Genomic DNA, 17075 nt, shown 5'->3' with positions numbered 1-17075 from the left:
TGTCAGCGTACGGGTTAGGATTAGGGGACGTGTGAGGGTCAGGCTTCGGGGAAGGGTTAGTGTTAGGGTTCCGTCTAGCGTTAGGATTAGGGGACGAGGACGGTTTAGGGTCCAGGTGAGGGTACGACAACGCTTTAAGGGGAGCGTACGTGTGAGGGCATGGGTTAGTGTCAGCGTACGGGTTAGGATTAGGGGAAGGGTGAGGGTCAGGCTTCGGGGAAGGGTTAGGGTTAGGGTTCGGGTTAGGGTTCGGGTTAGGGGACGGGGACGGTTTAGGGTCCAGGTGAGGGTCCGACATCGCTTTAGGGGGAGCCTACTTGTGAGGGCGAGGCTTAGCGTCAGCGTACGGGTTAGGATTAGGGGACGGGTGAGTGTAAGGCTTCTTGGAAGGGTTAGGGTTAGCGTTCGTGCTAGGGTTAGGGTTAGTGGACATGGACTGTTTAGGGTCCAGCTGAGGGTACGACAACGCTTTAGGGGGAGCGTACGTGTGAGGGCGCGGGTTAGCATCAGCGTACGGGTTAGGATTAGGGGACGGGTGAGGGTCAGGCTTCGGGGAAGGGTTAGGGTTAGGGTTCGGGCTAGGGTTAGGGTTAGGGTCCGGGGACGGTTTTGGGTCCAGGTGAGGGTACGACAACGCTTTAGGGGGAGCGTATGTGTGAGGTCGCGGGTTAGCGTCAGCGTACGGGTTAGGATTAGGGGACGGGTGAGAGTCAGGCTTCTTGGAAGGGTTAGGGTTAGCATTCGGGCTAGGGTTAGGGTTAGAGGACGGGGATGGTTTAGGGTCCAGGTGAGGGTACGACAACGCTGTAGGGGGAGCATACGTGTGAAGTCACGGGTTAGTGTCAGCGTACGGGTTAGGATTAGGGGACGGGTGAGGGTCAGGCTTCGGGGAAGGGTTAGGGTTAGGGTTCGGGTTAGGGTTAGGGTTAGGGGACGGGGACGGTTTAGGGTCCAGGTGAGGGTCCGACATCGCTTTAGGGGGAGCGTACTTGTGAGGGCGAGGGTTAGCGTCAGCGTACGGGTTAGGATTAGGGGACGGGTGAGTGTCAGGCTTCTTGGAAGGGTGAGGGTTAGCATTCGGGCTAGGGTTAGGGTTAGTGGACGGGGACGGTTTAGGGTCCACGTGAGCGTACGACAACGCTGTAGGGGGAGCGTACGTGTGAGGGCGCGGGTTAGTGTCAGCGTACGGGTTAGGATTAGGGGACGGGTGAGTGTCAGGCTTCGGGGAAGGGTTAGGATTAGGGTTCGGGCTAGGGTTAGGGTTAGGGGACGGGGACGGTTTAGGGTCCAGGTGAGGGCACGACAACGCTTTAGGGGGAGCGTAGGTGTGAGGGCGCGGGTTAGTGTCAGCGTACGGGTTAGGATTAGGGGACGGGTGAGGGTCAGGCTTCGGGGAAGGGTTAGGGTTAGGGTTCGGGCTAGGGTTAGGTTTAGGGGACGGGGACGGTTTAGGGTCCAGGTGAGGGTACGACAACGCTTTAGGGGGAGCGTACATGTGAGGGCGCGGGTTAGTGTCAGCGTACGGGTTAGGATTAGGGGACGGGTGAGGGTCAGGGTTCGGGGAAGGGTTATGTTTAGGGTTCGGGCTAGGGTTAGGGTTAGGGGACGGGGACGGTTTAGGGTCCAGGTGAGGGTACGACAACGCTTTAGGGGGAGCGTACGTGTGAGGGCGCGGGTTAGCGTCAGCGTACGGGTTAGGATTAGGGGACGGGTGAGGGTCAGGCTTCGGGGAAGGGTTAGGGATCGGGTTCGGGCTAGGGTCAGGCTTAGGGGATGGGGATGGTTTACTGTCCAGGTGAGGGTACGACAACGCTTTAGGGGGAGCGTACGTGTGAGGGCGCGGGTTAGCGTCAGCGTACGGGTTAGGATTAGGGGACGTGTGAGGGTCAGGCTTCGGGGAAGGGTTAGTGTTAGGGCTCCGTCTATCTTTAGGATTAGGGGACGAGGACGGTTTAGGGTCCAGGTGAGGGTACGACAACGCTTTAGGGGGAGCGTATGTGTGAGGGCACGGGTTAGTGTCAGCGTACGGGTTAGGATTAGGGGACGGCTGAGGGTCAGGCTTCGGGGAAGGGTTAGGGTTAGGGTTCGGGCTAGGGTTAGGGTTAGGGGACGGGGACGGTTTAGGGTCCAGGTGAGTGTACGAGAACGCTTTAGGGGGAGCGTACGTGTGAGGGCGCGGGTTAGTGTCAGCATACGGGTTAGGATTAGGGGACGGGTGAGGGTCAGGCTTCGGGGAAGGGTTAGGGTTATGGTTCGGGCTAGGGTTAGGGTTAGGGGACGGGGACGGTTTAGGGTCCAGGTGAGGGTACGACATCGCTTTAGGGGGAGCGTACTTGTGAGGGCGAGGTTTAGCGTCAGTGTACGGGTTAGGATTAGGGGACGGGTGAGGGTCAGGCTTCTTGGAAAGGTTAGGGTTAGCGTTCCGGCTAGGGTTAGCGTTAGTGGTCAGGGACGGTTTAGGGTCCAGGTGAGGGTACGACAACGCTTTAGGGGGAGCGTACGTGTGAGGGCGCGGGTTAGCGTCAGCGTATGGGTTAGAATTAGGGGACGGGTGAGGGTCAGGCTTCGGGGAAGGGTTAGTGTTAGGGTTCCGTCTAGGGTTAGTATTAGGGGCCGGGGACGGTTTAGGGTCCAGGTGAGGGTCCGACATAGCTTTAGGGGGAGCGTACGTGTGAGGGCGCGGGTTAGTGTCAGCGTACGGGTTAGGATTAGGGGACGGGTGAGGGTCAGGCTTTGGGGAAGTGTTAGGGTTAGGGTTCGGTCTAGGGTTAGGTTTAGGGGACGGGGACGGTTTAGGGTCCAGGTGAGGGTACGACAACACTTTAGGGGGAGCGTACGTGTGAGGGCGTGGGTTAGTGTCAGCGTACTGGTTAGGATTAGGGGACGGGTGAGGGTCAGGCTTCGGGGAAGGGTTAGGGTTAGGGTTCGGGTTAGGGTTAGGGGACGGGGACGGTTTAGGGTCCAGGTGAGGGTCCGACATCGCTTTAGGGGGAGCGTACTTGTGAGGGCGAGGGTTAGCGTCAGCGTACGGGTTAGGATTAGGGGACGGGTGAGGGTCAGGCTTCGGGGAAGGGTTAGGGTTAGGGTTCGGGCTAGGGTTAGGTTTAGGGGACGGGGACGGTTTATGGTCCAGGTGAGGGTACGACAACGCTTTAGGGGGAGCGTACGTGTGAGCGCGCGGGTTAGTGTCAGCGTACGGGTTAGGATTAGGGGACGGGTGAGGGTCAGGCTTCGGGGAAGGGTTAGGGTTAGGTTTCGGGCTAGGGTTAGGGTTAGGGGACGGGGACGGTTTAGGGTCCAGGTGAGGGTACGACAACGCTTTAGGGGGAGCGTACGTGTGAGGGCGCGGGTTAGCGTCAGCGTACGTTTTAGGATTAGGGGAAGGGTGAGGGTCAGGCTTCGGGGAAGGGTTAGGGTTAGGGTTCGGGGTAGGGTTAGGGATAGGGGACGGGGACGGTTTAGGGTCCAGGTGAGGGTACAACATCGCTTTAGGGGGAGCGTACTTGTGAGGGCGACGGTGAGCGTCAGCGTACGGGTTAGGATTAGGGTACGGGTGAGGGTCAGGCTTCGGGGAAGGGTTTGTGTTAAGGTTCTGGCTAGGGTTAGGGTTAGGGGAAAGGGAACGGTTTAGGGTCCAGGTGAGGGTACGACAACGCTTTAGGGGGATCGTACGTGTGAGGGTGCGGGTTAGCGTCAGCGTACGGGTTAGGATTAGGGGACGGGTGAGGGTCAGGCTTCGGGGAAGGGTTAGGGTTCGGGTTCGGGCTAGGGTTAGGGTTAATGGACGGGGACGGTTTAGGGTCCAGGTGAGGGTACGACAACGCTTTAGGGGGAGCGTACGTGTGAGGGCGCGGGTTAGCGTCAGCGTACGGGTTAGGATTAGGGGACGGGTGAGGGTCAGGCTTCGGGGAAGGGTTAGGGTTTGGGTACTGGCTGGGGTTAGGGTTAGGGGACGGAGATGGTTTAGGGTCCAGGTGAGGGTACGACAATGCTTTAGGGGAGCGTACGTGTGAGGGGGTGGTTTAGTGTCAGCGTACGGGTTAGGATTAGGGGACGTGTGAGGGTCAGGCTTCGGGGAAGGGTTAGTGTTAGGGTTCCGTCTAGCGTTAGGATTAGGGGACGAGGACGGTTTAGGGTCCAGGTGAGGGTACGACAACGCTTTAGTGGGAGCGTACGTGTGAGGGCATGGGTTAGTGTCAGCGTACGGGTTAGGATTAGGGGAAGGGTGAGGGTCAGGCTTCGGGGAAGGGTTAGGGTTAGGGTTCGGGTTAGGGTTCGGGTTAGGGGACGGGGACGGTTTAGGGTCCAGGTGAGGGTCCGACATCGCTTTAGGGGGAGCCTACTTGTGAGGGCGAGGCTTAGCGTCAGCGTACGGGTTAGGATTAGGGGACGGGTGAGTGTAAGGCTTCTTGGAAGGGTTAGGGTTAGCGTTCGGGCTAGGGTTAGGGTTAGTGGACGGGGACGGTTTAGGGTCCAGGTGAGGGTACGACAACGCTTTAGGGGGAGCGTACGTGTGAGGGCGCGGGTTAGCATCAGCGTACGGGTTAGGATTAGGGGACGGGTGAGGGTCAGGCTTCGGGGAAGGGTTAGTGTTAGGGTTCGGGCTAGGGTTAGGGTTAGGGGCCGGGGACGGTTTAGGGTCCAGGTGAGGGTACGACAACGCTGTAGGGGGAGCGTACGTGTGAGGTCGCAGGTTAGTGTCAGCGTTCGCGTTAGGATTAGGGGACGGGTGAGGGTCAGGCTTCGGGGAAGCGTTAGGGTTAGGGTTCGGGCTAGGTTTAGGGTTAGGGGACGGGGACGGTTTAGGGTCCAGGTGAGGGTATGACAACGTTTAGGGGGAGCGTACGTGTGAGGGCGCGAGTTAGTGTCAGCGTACAGGTTAGGAATAGGGGACGGGTGAGGGTCAGGCTTCGGGGAAGGGTTACGGTTAGGGTTCGGGCTAGAGTTAGGGTTAGGGGACGGGGACGGTTTAGGGTCCAGGTGAGGGTACGACAACGTTTTAGGGGGAGCGTACGTGTGAGGGCGCGGGTTAGTGTCAGCGTACGGGTTAGGATTAGGGGACGGGTGAGGGTCAGGCTTCGGGGAAGGGTTAGGGTTAGGGTTCGGGCTAGGGTTAGGGTTAGGGGACGGGGACGGTTTAGGGTCCATGTGAGGGTACGACAACGCTTTACGGGGAGCGTACGAGTGAGGGCGCGGGTTCGTGTCAGCGTACGGGTTAGGATTAGGGGACGTGTGAGGGTCAGGCTTCGGGGAAGGGTTAGGGTTAGGGTTCGGGCTAGGGTTAGGTTTAGGGGACGGGGACGGTTTAGGGTCCAGGTGAGGGTACGACAACGCTTTAGGGGGAGCGTACGTGTGAGCGCGCGGGTTAGTGTCAGCGTACGGGTTAGGATTAGGGGACGGGTGAGGGTCAGGCTTCGGGGAAGGGTTATGTTTAGGGTTCGGGCTAGGGTTAGGGTTAGGGGACAGGGACGGTTTAGGGTCCAGGTGAGGGTACGACAACGCTTTAGGGGGAGCGTACGTGTGAGGGCGCGGGTTAGCGTCAGCGTACGGGTTAGGATTAGGGGACGTGTGAGGGTCAGGCTTCGGGGAAGGGTTAGTGTTAGGGCTCCGTCTATCTTTAGGATTAGGGGACGAGGACGGTTTAGGGTCCAGGTGAGGGTACGACAACGCTTTAGGGGGAGCGTACGAGTGAGGGCGCGGGTTAGTGTCAGCGTACAGGTTAGGATTAGGGGACGGCTGAGGGTCAGGCTTCGCGGAAGGGTTAGGGTTAGGGTTCGGGCTAGGGTTAGTGTTAGGGGACGGGGCGGTTTAGGGTCCAGGTGAGGGTACGACAACGCTTTAGGGGGAGCGCACGTGTGAGGGCGCGGGTTAGTGTCAGCGTACGGGTTAGGATTAGGGGACGGGTGAGGGTCAGGCTTCGGGGAAGTGTTAGGGTTAGGGTTCGGGCTAGGGTTAGGGTTAGGGGACGGGGACGGTTTAGGGTCCAGGTGAGGGTCCGACATCGCTTTAGGGGGAGCGTACTTGTGAGGGCGAGGGTTAGCGTCAGCGTACGGGTTAGGATTAGGGGACGGGTGAGGGTCAGGCTTCGGGGAAGGGTTAGGGTTAGGGTTCGGGCTAGGGTTAGGTTTAGGGGACGGGGACGGTTTATGGTCCAGGTGAGGGTACGACAACGCTTTAGGGGGAGCGTACGTGTGAGCGCGCGGGTTAGTGTCAGCGTACGGGTTAGGATTAGGGGACGGGTGAGGGTCAGGCTTCGGGGAAGGGTTAGGGTTAGGTTTCGGGCTAGGGTTAGGGTTAGGGGACGGGGACGGTTTAGGGTCCAGGTGAGGGTACGACAACGCTTTAGGGGGAGCGTACGTGTGAGGGCGCGGGTTAGCGTCAGCGTACGTTTTAGGATTAGGGGAAGGGTGAGGGTCAGGCTTCGGGGAAGGGTTAGGGTTAGGGTTCGGGGTAGGGTTAGGGATAGGGGACGGGGACGGTTTAGGGTCCAGGTGAGGGTACAACATCGCTTTAGGGGGAGCGTACTTGTGAGGGCGACGGTGAGCGTCAGCGTACGGGTTAGGATTAGGGTACGGGTGAGGGTCAGGCTTCGGGGAAGGGTTTGTGTTAAGGTTCTGGCTAGGGTTAGGGTTAGGGGAAAGGGAACGGTTTAGGGTCCAGGTGAGGGTACGACAACGCTTTAGGGGGATCGTACGTGTGAGGGTGCGGGTTAGCGTCAGCGTACGGGTTAGGATTAGGGGACGGGTGAGGGTCAGGCTTCGGGGAAGGGTTAGGGTTCGGGTTCGGGCTAGGGTTAGGGTTAATGGACGGGGACGGTTTAGGGTCCAGGTGAGGGTACGACAACGCTTTAGGGGGAGCGTACGTGTGAGGGCGCGGGTTAGCGTCAGCGTACGGGTTAGGATTAGGGGACGGGTGAGGGTCAGGCTTCGGGGAAGGGTTAGGGTTTGGGTACTGGCTGGGGTTAGGGTTAGGGGACGGGGATGGTTTAGGGTCCAGGTGAGGGTACGACAATGCTTTAGGGGAGCGTACGTGTGAGGGGGTGGTTTAGTGTCAGCGTACGGGTTAGGATTAGGGGACGTGTGAGGGTCAGGCTTCGGGGAAGGGTTAGTGTTAGGGTTCCGTCTAGCGTTAGGATTAGGGGACGAGGACGGTTTAGGGTCCAGGTGAGGGTACGACAACGCTTTAGTGGGAGCGTACGTGTGAGGGCATGGGTTAGTGTCAGCGTACGGGTTAGGATTAGGGGAAGGGTGAGGGTCAGGCTTCGGGGAAGGGTTAGGGTTAGGGTTCGGGTTAGGGTTCGGGTTAGGGGACGGGGACGGTTTAGGGTCCAGGTGAGGGTCCGACATCGCTTTAGGGGGAGCCTACTTGTGAGGGCGAGGCTTAGCGTCAGCGTACGGGTTAGGATTAGGGGACGGGTGAGTGTAAGGCTTCTTGGAAGGGTTAGGGTTAGCGTTCGGGCTAGGGTTAGGGTTAGTGGACGGGGACGGTTTAGGGTCCAGGTGAGGGTACGACAACGCTTTAGGGGGAGCGTACGTGTGAGGGCGCGGGTTAGCATCAGCGTACGGGTTAGGATTAGGGGACGGGTGAGGGTCAGGCTTCGGGGAAGCGTTAGGGTTAGGGTTCGGGCTAGGTTTAGGGTTAGGGGACGGGGACGGTTTAGGGTCCAGGTGAGGGTATGACAACGTTTAGGGGGAGCGTACGTGTGAGGGCGCGAGTTAGTGTCAGCGTACAGGTTAGGAATAGGGGACGGGTGAGGGTCAGGCTTCGGGGAAGGGTTACGGTTAGGGTTCGGGCTAGAGTTAGGGTTAGGGGACGGGGACGGTTTAGGGTCCAGGTGAGGGTACGACAACGTTTTAGGGGGAGCGTACGTGTGAGGGCGCGGGTTAGTGTCAGCGTACGGGTTAGGATTAGGGGACGGGTGAGGGTCAGGCTTCGGGGAAGGGTTAGGGTTAGGGTTCGGGCTAGGGTTAGGGTTAGGGGACGGGGACGGTTTAGGGTCCATGTGAGGGTACGACAACGCTTTACGGGGAGCGTACGTGTGAGGGCGCGGGTTCGTGTCAGCGTACGGGTTAGGATTAGGGGACGTGTGAGGGTCAGGCTTCGGGGAAGGGTTAGGGTTAGGGTTCGGGCTAGGGTTAGGTTTAGGGGACGGGGACGGTTTAGGGTCCAGGTGAGGGTACGACAACGCTTTAGGGGGAGCGTACGTGTGAGCGCGCGGGTTAGTGTCAGCGTACGGGTTAGGATTAGGGGACGGGTGAGGGTCAGGCTTCGGGGAAGGGTTATGTTTAGGGTTCGGGCTAGGGTTAGGGTTAGGGGACGGGGACGGTTTAGGGTCCAGGTGAGGGTACGACAACGCTTTAGGGGGAGCGTACGTGTGAGGGCGCGGGTTAGCGTCAGCGTACGGGTTAGGATTAGGGGACGTGTGAGGGTCAGGCTTCGGGGAAGGGTTAGTGTTAGGGCTCCGTCTATCTTTAGGATTAGGGGACGAGGACGGTTTAGGGTCCAGGTGAGGGTACAACAACGCTTTAGGGGGAGCGTATGTGTGAGGGCACGGGTTAGTGTCAGCGTACGGGTTAGGATTAGGGGACGGGTGAGGGTCAGGCTTCGGGGAAGGTTTAGGGTTAGGGTTCGGGTTAGGGTTAGGGTTAGGGGACGGGGACGGTTTAGGGTATAGGTGAGGGTCCGACATCGCTTTAGGGGGAGCGTACTTGTGAGGGCGAGGGTTAGCGTTAGCGTACGGGTTAGGATTAGGGGACGGGTGAGGGTCAGGCTTTGGGGAAGGGTTAGGGTTAGGGTTCTGGCTAGGGTTAGGGTTAGGAGACGGGGACGGTTTAGGGTCCAGGTGAGGGTACCACAACGCTGTAGGGGGAGCATACGAGTGAGGTCGCGTGTTAGTGTCAGCGTACGTGTTAGGATTAGGGGACGGGTGAGGGTCAGGCTTCGGGGAAGGGTTAGGGTTAGGGTTCGGGCTAGGGTTAGGGTTAGGGGACGGGGACGGTTTAGGGTCCAGGTGAGGGTACGACAACGCTTTAGGGAGAGCGAACGTGTGAGGGCGCGGGTTAGTGTCAGCCTACGGGTTAGGATTAGGGGACGGGTGAGGGTCAGGCTTCGGGGAAGCGTTAGGGTTAGGGTTCGGGCTAGGGTTAGGGTTAGGGGACGGGGACGGTTTAGGGTCCAGGTGAGGGTATGACAATGCTTTAGGGGGAGAGTACGTGTGAGGGCGCGAGTTAGTGTCAGCGTACAGGTTAGGAATAGGGGACGGGTGAGGGTCAGGCTTCGGGGAAGGGTTACGGTTAGGGTTCGGGCTAGAGTTAGGGTTAGGGGACGGGGACGGTTTAGGGTCCAGGTGAGGGTACGACAACGCTTTAGGGGGAGCGTACGAGTGAGGGCGCGGGTTAGTGTCAGCGTACAGGTTAGGATTAGGGGACGGCTGAGGGTCAGGCTTCGCGGAAGGGTTAGGGTTAGGGTTCGGGCTAGGGTTAGTGTTAGGGGACGGGGCGGTTTAGGGTCCAGGTGAGGGTACGACAACGCTTTAGGGGGAGCGCACGTGTGAGGGCGCGGGTTAGTGTCAGCGTACGGGTTAGGATTAGGGGACGGGTGAGGGTCAGGCTTCGGGGAAGTGTTAGGGTTAGGGTTCGGGCTAGGGTTAGGGTTAGGGGACAGGGACGGTTTAGGGTCCAGGTGAGGGTACGACAACGCTTTAGGGGGAGCGTACGTGTGAGCGCGCGGGTTAGTGTCAGCGTACTGATTAGGATTAGGGGACGGGTGAGGGTCAGGCTTCGGGGAAGGGTTAGGGTTAGGGTTCGGGCTAGGGTTAGGGTTAGGGGACGGGGACGGTTCAGGGTCCAGGTGAGGGTACGACAACGCTTTAGGGTGAGCGTACGTGTGAGCGCGTGGGTTAGTGTCAGCGTACTGATTAGGATTAGGGGACGGGTGAGGGTCAGGCTTCGGGGAAGGGTTAGGGATCGGGTTCGGGCTAGGGTCAGGGTTAGGGGACGGGGATGGTTTAGGGTCCAGGTGAGGGTATGACAACGCTTTAGGGGGAGCGTACGTGTGAGGGCGCGGGTTAGCGTCAGCGTACGGGTTAGGATTAGGGGACGGATGAGGGTCAGGCTTCGGGGATGCGTTAGGGTTTGGGTACTGGCTGGGGTTAGGGTTAGGGACGGGGATGGTTTAGGGTCCAGGTGAGGGTATGACAATGCTTTAGGGGAGCGTACGTGTGAGGGGGTGGGTTAGTGTCAGCGTACGGGTTAGGATTAGGGGACGTGTGAGGGTCTGGCTTCGGGGAAGGGTTAGTGTTAGGGTTCCGTCTAGCGTTAGGATTAGGGGACGAGGACGGTTTAGGGTCCAGGTGAGGGTACGACAACGCTTTAGGGGGAGCGTACGTGTGACGGCGTGAGTTAGCGTCAGCGTACGGGTTAGGATTAGGGGAAGGGTGAGGGTCAGGCTTCGGGGAAGGGTTAGGGTTAGGGTTCGGGTTAGGGTTCGGGTTAGGGGACCGGGACGGTTTAGGGTCCAGGTGAGGGTCGGACATCGCTTTAGGGGGAGCCTACTTGTGAGGGCGAGGGTTAGCGTCAGCGTACGGGTTAGGATTAGGGGACGGGTGAGTGTAAGGCTTCTTGGAAGGGTTAGGGTTAGCGTTCGGGCTAGGGTTAGGGTTAGTGGACGGGGACGGTTTAGGGTCCAGGTGAGGGTACGACAACGCTTTAGGGGGAGCGTACGTGTGAGGGCGCGGGTTAGCATCAGCGTACGGGTTAGGATTAGGGGACGGGTGAGGGTCAGGCTTCGGGGAAGGGTTAGTGTTAGGGTTCCGTCTAGCGTTAGGATTAGGGGCCGGGGACGGTTTAGGGTCCAGGTGAGGGTACGACAACGCTGTAGGGGGAGCGTACGTGTGAGGTCGCAGGTTAGTGTCAGCGTTCGCGTTAGGATTAGGGGACGGGTGAGGGTCAGGCTTCGGGGAAGCGTTAGGGTTAGGGTTCGGGCTAGGTTTAGGGTTAGGGGACGGGGACGGTTTAGGGTCCAGGTGAGGGTATGACAACGTTTAGGGGGAGCGTACGTGTGAGGGCGCGAGTTAGTGTCAGCGTACAGGTTAGGAATAGGGGACGGGTGAGGGTCAGGCTTCGAGGAAGGGTTACGGTTAGGGTTCGGGCTAGAGTTAGGGTTAGGGGACGGGGACGGTTTAGGGTCCAGGTGAGGGTACGACAACGCTTTAGGGGGAGCGTACGTGTGAGGGTGTGGGTTAGTGTCAGCGTACAGGTTAGGATTAGGGGACGGGTGAGGGTCAGGCTTCGGGGAAGGGTTACGGTTAGGGTTCGGGCTAGAGTTAGGGTTAGGGGACGGGGAAGGTTTAGGGTCCAGGTGAGGGTACGACAACGCTTTAGGGGGAGCGTACGTGTGAGCGCGCGGGTTAGTGTCAGCGTACTGATTAGGATTAGGGGACGGGTGAGGGTCAGGCTTCGGGGAAGGGTTAGGGTTAGGGTTCGGGCTAGGGTTAGGGTTAGGGGACGGGGACGGTTCAGGGTCCAGCTGAGGGTACGACAACGCTTTAGGGGGAGCGTACGTGTGAGCGCCCGGGTTAGTGTCAGCGTACTGATTAGGATTAGGGGACGGGTGAGGGTCAGGCTTCGGGGAAGGGTTAGGGATCGGGTTCGGGCTAGGGTCAGGGTTAGGGGACGGGGATGGTTTAGGGTCCAGGTGAGGGTACGACAACGCTTTAGGGGGAGCGTACGTGTGACGGCGCGAGTAAGCGTCAGCGTACGGGTTAGGATTACGGGACGGGTGAGGGTCAGGCTTCGGGGAAGGGTTAGGGTTAGGGTTCGGGTTAGGGTTCGGGTTAGGGGACCGGGACGGTTTAGGGTCCAGGTGAGGGTCGGACATCGCTTTAGGGGGAGCCTACTTGTGAGGGCGAGGGTTAGCGTCAGCGTACGGGTTAGGATTAGGGGACGGGTGAGTGTAAGGCTTCTTGGAAGGGTTAGGGTTAGCGTTCGGGCTAGTGTTAGGGTTAGTGGACGGGGACGGTTTAGGGTCCAGGTGAGGGTACGACAACGCTTTAGGGGGAGCGTACGTGTGAGGGCGCGGGTTAGCATCAGCGTACGGGTTAGGATTAGGGGACGGGTGAGGGTCAGGCTTCGGGGAAGGGTTAGTGTTAGGGTTCCGTCTAGCGTTAGGATTAGGGGCCGGGGACGGTTTAGGGTCCAGGTGAGGGTACGACAACGCTGTAGGGGGAGCGTACGTGTGAGGTCGCAGGTTAGTGTCAGCGTTCGCGTTAGGATTAGGGGACGGGTGAGGGTCAGGCTTCGGGGAAGCATTAGGGTTAGGGTTCGGGCTAGGTTTAGGGTTAGGGGACGGGGACGGTTTAGGGTCCAGGTGAGGGTATGACAACGTTTAGGGGGAGCGTACGTGTGAGGGCGCGAGTTAGTGTCAGCGTATAGGTTAGGAATAGGGGACGGGTGAGGGTCAGTCTTCGGGGAAGGGTTACGGTTAGGGTTCGGGCTAGAGTTAGGGTTAGGGGACGGGGACGGTTTAGGGTCCAGGTGAGGGTACGACAACGTTTTAGGGGGAGCGTACGTGTGAGGGCGCGGGTTAGTGTCAGCGTACGGGTTAGGATTAGGGGACGGGTGAGGGTCAGGCTTCGGGGAAGGGTTAGGGTTAGGGTTCGGGCTAGGGTTAGGGTTAGGGGACGGGGACGGTTTAGGGTCCAGGTGAGGGTACGACAACGCTTTACGGGGAGCGTACGTGTGAGGGCGCGGGTTCGTGTCAGCGTACGGGTTAGGATTAGGGGACGTGTGAGGGTCAGGCTTCGGGGAAGGGTTAGGATTAGGGTTCGGGCTAGGGTTAGGTTTAGAGGACGGGGACGGTTTAGGGTCCAGGTGAGGGTACGACAACGCTTTAGGGGGAGCGTACGTGTGAGCGCGCGGGTTAGTGTCAGCGTACGGGTTAGGATTAGGGGACGGGTGAGGGTCAGGCTTCGGGGAAGGGTTATGTTTAGGGTTCGGGCTAGGGTTAGGGTTAGGGGACGGGGACGGTTTAGGGTCCAGGTGAGGGTACGACAACGCTTTAGGGGGAGCGTACGTGTGAGGGCGCGGGTTACCGTCAGCGTACGTGTTAGGATTAGGGGAAGGGTGAGGGTCAGGCTTCGGGGAAGGGTTAGGGTTAGTGTTCGGGCTAGGGTTAGGGATAGGGGACGGGGACGGTTTAGGGTCCAGGTGAGGGTACGACATCGCTTTAGGGGGAGCGTACTTGTGAGGGCGACGGTTAGCATCAGCGTACGGGTTAGGATTAGGGGACGGGTGAGGGTCAGGCTTCGGGGAAGGGTTAGGGTTAAGGTTCTGGCTAGGGTTAGGGTTAGGGGACGGGGACGGTTTAGGGTCCAGGTGAGGGTACGACAACGCTTTAGGGAGAGCGAAAGTGTGAGGGCGCGGGTTAGCGTCAGCCTACCGGTTAGGATTAGGGGACGGGTGAGGGTCAGGCTTCGGGGAAGGGTTAGTGTTAGGGTTCCGTCTAGCGTTAGGATTAGGGGACGAGGACGGTTTAGGGTCCAGGTGAGGGTACGACAACGCTTTAGGGGGAGCGTACGTGTGAGGGCGCGGGTTAGCATCAGCGTACGGGTTAGGATTAGGGGATGGGTGAGGGTCAGGCTTCGGGGAAGTGTTAGGGTTATGGTTCGGGTTAGGGTTCGGGTTAGGGGACCGGGACGGTTTAGGGTCCAGGTGAGGGTCGGACATCGCTTTAGGGGGAGCCTAGTTCTGAGGGCGAGGGTTAGCATCAGCGTACGGGTTAGGATTAGGGGACGGGTGAGTGTAAGGCTTCTTGGAAGGGTTAGGGTTAGAGTTCGGGCTAGGGTTAGGGTTAGTGGACGGGGACGGTTTAGGGTCCAGGTGAGGGTACGACAACGCTTTAGGGGGAGCGTACGTGTGAGGGCGCGGGTTAGCATCAGTGTACGGGTTAGGATTAGGGGATGGGTGAAGGTCAGGCTTCGGGGAAGGGTTAGTGTTAGGGTTCGGGCTAGGGTTAGGGTTAGGGGCTGGGGACGGTTTAGGGTCCAGGTGAGGGTACGACAACGCTGTAGGGGGAGCGTACGTGTGAGGTCGCAGGTTAGTGTCAGAGTTCGCGTTAGGATTAGGGGACGGGTGAGGGTCAGGCTTCGGGGAAGCGTTAGGGTTAGGGTTCGGGCTAGGTTTACGGTTAGGGGACGGGGACGGTTTAGGGTCCAGGTGAGGGTATGACAACGTTTAGGGGGAGCGTACGTGTGAGGGCGCGAGTTAGTGTCAGCGTACAGGTTAGGAATAGGGGACGGGTGAGGGTCAGGCTTCGGGGAAGTGTTACGGTTAGGGTTCGGGCTAGAGTTAGGGTTAGGGGACGGGGACGGTTTAGGGTCCAGGTGAGGGTACGACAACGCTTTAGGGGGAGCGTACGTGTGAGGGCGCTGGTTTGTGTCAGCGTACGGGTTAGGATTAGGGGACGGGTGAGTGTCAGGCTTCGGGGAAGGGTTAGGGTTAGGGTTCGGGCTAGGGTTAGGGTTAGGAGACGGGGATGGTTTAGGGTCCAGGTGAGGGTATGACAACGCTTTAGGGGGAGCGTACGTGTGAGGGCGCGGGTTAGTGTCAGCGTACGCGTTAGGATTAGGGGACGGTTGAGGGTCAGGCTTCGGGGAAGGGTTAGGTTTAGGGTTCGGGCTAGGGTTAGGGTTAGGGGACGGGGACGGTTTAGGGTCCAGGTGAGGGTACGACAACGCTTTAGGGGGAGCGTACGTGTGAGCGCGCGGGTTAGTGTCAGCGTACGGGTTAGGATTAGGGGACGGGTGAGGGTCAGGCTTCGGGGAAGGGTTAGGGTTAGGGTTCGGGCTAGGGTTAGGGTTAGGGGACGGGGACGGTTTAGGGTCCAGGTGAGTGTACGAGAACGCTTTAGGGGGAGCGTACGTGTGAGGGCGCGGGTTAGTGTCAGCGTACGGGTTAGGATTAGGGGACGGGTGAGGGTCAGGCTTCGGGGAAGGGTTAGGGTTATGGTTCGGGCTAGGGTTAGGGTTAGGGGACGGGGACGGTTTAGGGTCCAGGTGAGGGTACGACATCGCTTTAGGGGGAGCGTACTTGTGAGGGCGAGGTTTAGCGTCAGTGTATGGGTTAGGATTAGGGGACGGGTGAGGGTCAGGCTTCTTGGAAAGGTTAGGGTTAGCGTTCCGGCTAGGGTTAGCTTTAGTGGTCAGGGACGGTTTAGGGTCCAGGTGAGGGTACGACAACGCTTTAGGGGGAGCGTACGTGTGAGGGCGCGGGTTAGCGTCAGCGTATGGGTTAGAATTAGGGGACGGGTGAGGGTCAGGCTTCGGGGAAGTGTTAGTGTTAGGGTTCCGTCTAGGGTTAGTATTAGGGGCCGGGGACGGTTTAGGGTCCAGGTGAGGGTCCGACATAGCTTTAGGGGGAGCGTACGTGTGAGGGCGCGGGTTAGTGTCAGCGTACGGGTTAGGATTAGGGGACGGGTGAGGGTCAGGCTTTGGGGAAGTGTTAGGGTTAGGGTTCGGGATAGGGTTAGGTTTAGGGGACGGGGACGGTTTAGGGTCCAGGTGAGGGTACGACAACACTTTAGGGGGAGCGTACGTGTGAGGGCGTGGGTTAGTGTCAGCGTACTGGTTAGGATTAGGGGACGGGTGAGGGTCAGGCTTCGGGGAAGGGTTAGGGTTAGGGTTCGGGTTAGGGTTAGGGTTAGGGGACGGGGACGGTTTAGGGTCCAGGTGAGGGTCCGACATCGCTTTAGGGGGAGTGTACTTGTGAGGGCGAGGGTTAGCGTCAGCGTACGGGTTAGGATTAGGGGACGGGTGAGGGTCAGGCTTCTTGGAAGGGTTAGGGTTAGCATTCGGGCTAGGGTTAGGGTTAGTGGACGGGGACGGTTTAGGGTCCATGTGAGGGTACGACAACGCTCTAGGGGGAGCATACATGTGAGGGCGCGGGTTAGTGTCAGCGTACGGGTTAGGATTAGGGGACGGGTGAGTGTCAGGCTTCGGGGAACTGTTAGGGTTAGGGTTCGGGCTAGGGTTAGGGTTAGGGGACGGGGACGGTTTAGGGTCCAGGTGAGGGCAGGACAACACTTTAGGGGGAGCGTACGTGTGAGCGCGCGGGTTAGTGTCAGCGTACGGGTTAGGATTAGGGGACGGGTGAGGGTCAGGCTTCGGGGAAGGGTTAGGGTTAGGTTTCGGGCTAGGGTTAGGGTTAGGGGACGGGGACGGTTTAGGGTCCAGGTGAGGGTACGACAACGCTTTAGGGGGAGCGTACGTGTGAGGGCGCGGGTTAGCGTCAGCGTACGTTTTAGGATTAGGGGAAGGGTGAGGGTCAGGCTTCGGGCAAGGGTTAGGGTTAGGGTTCGGGGTAGGGTTAGGGATAGGGGACGGGGACGGTTTAGGGTCCAGGTGAGGGTACAACATCGCTTTAGGGGGAGCGTACTTGTGAGGGCGACGGTTAGCGTCAGCGTACGGGTTAGGATTAGGGTACGGGTGAGGGTCAGGCTTCGGGGAAGGGTTAGGGTTAAGGTTCTGGCTAGGGTTAGGGTTAGGGGACGGGGACGGTTTAGGGTCCAGGTGAGGGTACGACAACGCTTTAGGGGGATCGTACGTGTGAGGGTGCGGGTTAGCGTCAGCGTACGGGTTAGGATTAGGGGACGGGTGAGGGTCAGGCTTCGGGGAAGGGTTAGGGTTCGGGTTCGGGCTAGGGTTAGGGTTAATGGACGGGGACGGTTTAGGGTCCAGGTGAGGGTACGACAACGCTTTAGGGGGAGCGTATGTGTGAGGGCGCGGGTTAGCGTCAGCGTACGGGTTAGGATTAGGGGACGGGTGAGGGTCAGGCTTCGGGGAAGGGTTAGGGTTTGGGTACTGGCTGGGGTTAGGGTTAGGGGACGGGGATGGTTTAGGGTCCAGGTGAGGGTACGACAATGCTTTAGGGGAGCGTACGTGTGAGGGGGTGGTTTAGTGTCAGCGTACGGGTTAGGATTAGGGGACGTGTGAGGGTCAGGCTTCGGGGAAGGGTTAGTGTTAGGGTTCCGTCTAGCGTTAGGATTAGGGGACGAGGACGGTTTAGGGTCCAGGTGAGGGT

This window comes from Pseudorca crassidens, chromosome 6 (genome assembly GCF_039906515.1).
Source record: "Pseudorca crassidens isolate mPseCra1 chromosome 6, mPseCra1.hap1, whole genome shotgun sequence".
Lineage (NCBI taxonomy): Eukaryota > Metazoa > Chordata > Mammalia > Artiodactyla > Delphinidae > Pseudorca > Pseudorca crassidens.
This window is presented reverse-complemented; position numbering follows the sequence as displayed.